Source organism: Lytechinus pictus, chromosome 10 (assembly GCF_037042905.1).
Source record: "Lytechinus pictus isolate F3 Inbred chromosome 10, Lp3.0, whole genome shotgun sequence".
Taxonomy (NCBI): domain Eukaryota; kingdom Metazoa; phylum Echinodermata; class Echinoidea; order Temnopleuroida; family Toxopneustidae; genus Lytechinus; species Lytechinus pictus.
Genome location: NC_087254.1, coordinates 20,523,423 through 20,527,160, shown reverse-complemented (window position 1 = coordinate 20,527,160; position 3,738 = coordinate 20,523,423). Strand labels below are relative to the sequence as shown.

Below are 3,738 nucleotides of genomic sequence, written 5' to 3'. Positions count from 1 at the left end.
TAAGTCGGTCTCGCATCACCTATTCACGTGACACTAATCGCCCGAATTTTTCTTATTTCAACATTTTTACATTGTTCGTGAACTATGGTTCGCTATTCTAGTTATTTGGTCGAGCCGGCCTGCGTCCACTTGGAGGTGATACACATATACCAATAATTGAAGGATTGAAGTCGGTGTGGAAGCGCCTTCAAACTATATCCAAAGTTGGACTCACTCCGAGGCGATGTCAGTCCGGCAGTCGAAAAAAAAGTAAGGTGATATACATAGCCGCCTCCAACGCCGGCTTCAGTCCACTTTCGGCATGTTCATATTTTGTATCACCAACCTATGATAATGATGACGATGATAATGACGACGACGACGACGACGATGAATGGTGATGAAGGGAATGGTTACAATTTTATTGTAGACTGGATTAGAGGTTTTAAATAAAGTATGATGTTTAGACTGTAATAGAGAAATGAAATATGCAGCACTTTTCACCTCTTTTGTATCGGGTAATAATTATATAAACAAAGACAATGTGTAGTCAATGTTTAAACCTCATCACGGCTTAATATACCAGCATAAAATACCCTAATACCGTCGAACTTTCCATGCCTATAATTTGACGTGTTAATTACAGAGGAAAAGCACTTGACATACAGGATCACTCAAGGTAGATTCATAGTCTCCATTGAACATTTAAGGGTAGTGAGGATACGATAGATATCAAAATGTTCAAATGTCAAGGGGTTGTTTTCTGTGGTTTAAAACTAGTGGGATACGAGTGACAGAACCATGAGATAGCTGGCATAAAGATTGGTGCCATGGCAGGACTCAAACGCGGATGATTCGGATCATATATTCATCGATAAAATCATTCTCTCGGAAACTTCTACGGTGAAAGATCACAGACCTTTAGGCCTATAATACACAACGCATAAGATTATATCTATCAATGTTAAGAAAGTTATTTTTTCATATTTATCTTTAAAACAGACGCCATCGGTTTATACTTGCTCTCAAGGAATTTTCCCCTTTTGGAGACAATGGAGCCTGATCCGGAAAACGTCACCACGATGTCGACGATGACCACGGGTTTCGATGACAACTTCACCATGCCCTATGTCAACAGTACGATGTCCATCTACTACAATGAAACCGACGTCGTCATCAACTTCGTCCTTGCCTCTATTATCGGAGTTTGTGGATTCTTTGGTATTCTCGGTAACAGTCTTGTTGTCATCTCATGGGCCATGTCCAAAAAACTCCAGAACATCACCAATATCTTTATCATCAGGTAAATGATAAGCATAATGTGTATGTAGATTTAGGTTAGAATTGGGGGTGGGTTGAGAATGGGCAAGGAATGGGGAGGCAGATATCTATCCTGTTTTGCCAACTATTGACACTTATTTTGCCAATATTATTCTTATTATTAATCCTTCTTCTAGTTAAGAAAGCCCTGTTGCAAAGAGCAGTGTCGCACAGTGGGCTCACATATTTGACTTGATATGATTCACATTTTAACAGTATGAAGATGATTTCAGTGTGTTCCAAACTTCTGAAGTCGGGTTTAACATAAAATCAGATTTAAAGTTGTGGTTTAAGTATGGGAAGCCAAAAGTATCAAAATTTTTATCAAGTTGTATGTTTCCTATGTTTACTGTGCTCTTTCCTGATTCATCGGTGGCGAAGACAATAATATATTTATACTTCCTAGACAATTATGAATGATTTGAGAGCCAAATGAGCTGAAGTATGATATCTCTACTGTTAGTCATAAATTGGCTATTCATACTTAAACCACAACTTTAAACCTGAGTTTAAGTTAAACCTGCTATCAGAATACGGGCCATCGTGTTCTTTCCAGCAGGGATGTGTGTGTGTGTGTGTGGGGGGGGGGGTCATAACATTTGGGGGCTTCCTTTAGATTTCTATTTTAATCTACCCACGTTCCAATCGCCCTTTACTCTTGAAGAAAATATTATTTTAATAGATGCACTGGTCGTTAAACCCTTATGACAATACATGTTTGTGAAATTGCACATAATATTAATAATGTAACAAAGTAGTCCTTGAATGAAAGTCCACGAGTCACATAACAACAGGGACTTGATCACAGTGATTATCGTCACTTGAGTCCACCAGATAAGACCCTTGTTATTTTTTAAGCAAAATGTCTTTTAGCAAATTATTGTTATTTTGGAATCATTATTTTTCTTCTTTGATTTCAGTTTGAGCATTACGGACTTTCTTGGTTGTGCCATGCTACCCATCCAAGTGTACACCTTCGTAGACTTTGCCCATGGATCACCGGTTCCTGATTGGGTGTGTAAAATGTGTGGCGCCCTCTGTCTTATAGCCTTTAAATCAAGCGTCTGCCATCTAGCTCTCATCGGGATCAACCGTTACGTGGTCATTACGCGCTACCGTGCACAGTACCTACGACTCTACAGCGTTCGGAACGTCCTGGTAATGGTGATCTTTGCCTGGACCTTCCCAATCCTTCTCATCATGTTACCTCCTGCAGTTGGGCTGGGACATCTAGGGTACAACGCTGCAAACCAACTATGTGTGTTCGACGGAACCCCACTCCAGCTTAGGATTATCTATATCCTTGAGGAAATACTCTTCGGGTTGTCTTTCATAATCATTCTCAGCTGCTACTTCCGCATCTACGTGTTCATCAATCGACAGCATCGTAATCTTATACATATATACAGCAAAAGAGAACGCAGCTGTGGGATGATCAACGTCCCGTCTTCTATAGTGGAGAATATCCCCGAGAATGCCACAGAGACGACGGAAGTCGAACTATCATATTCGTCAGTTTTTGATAATGATAGCGGAATTAATGCGTCTTCAGTCGGGCAGAGTGATATTGACAGCAGACCAATTGCGTCTTCATCGCGACAGAGTGTCATCGATAGCACACCAAGTGCGTCTTCGCCACGACAGAGTATCATTGACAGCAGACCAAGTGCGTCTTCGCCACGACAGAGTGTCATCGACAGCAGATCAACTGCGTCTTCGCCACGACAGAGTGTCATTGACAGCAGACCAAGTGCGTCTTCGCCACGACAGAGTGTCATTGACAGCAGACCAAGTGCGTCTTCGCCACGACAGAGTGTCATCGACAGCAGATCAACTGCGTCTTCGCCACGACAGAGTGTCATTGACAGCAGACCAAGTGCGTCTTCGCCACGACAGAGTGTCATTGACAGCAGACCAAGTGCGTCGTCGCCACGACAGAGTATCATTGACAGCAGATCAACTGCGTCTTCGCCACGACAGAGTGTCATTGACAGCAGACCAAGTGCGTCTTCACCGCGACAGAGTGTCATTGACAGCAGACCAAGTGCGTCATCGCCACGACAGAGTGTCATCGATAGCAGACCAAGTGCGTATTCACTCCGGCAGAGCGTACAAAGCATTAGGTCCAAAGTGTATGCAATGGGTGATAAAACTCGATCGGTGAACAAAAAGCGACGACGCGCCCAGTCGGCACAGGAAATGCGTCGAGTTTTGACGAAACGTGAGATCGACATCACGAAAAACCTGTTTATGGTAGTCTGTAGCTTCTTCGTGTTTGTGTTTCCTCATATTCTGTGTCTTGCTACACATAAATGTTATACAACTAACTTTAAGTACACAGCGACCATTCTAGTTATCAACTCTATGACAAATCCACTCATATACTGCTTAAAGCACCCGACATTCAGGGAGGTTTCTTCGTGTCTATTCCGCGGTGAT

At 42.3% G+C, this 3,738-nt stretch overlaps 1 pseudogene; it reads left to right on the top strand.

Moving 5' to 3' along the window:
• The first annotated feature begins 948 nt into the window (after positions 1–948).
• LOC129269250 (dopamine D2-like receptor) lies at positions 949–3,738 on the top strand (annotated as a pseudogene).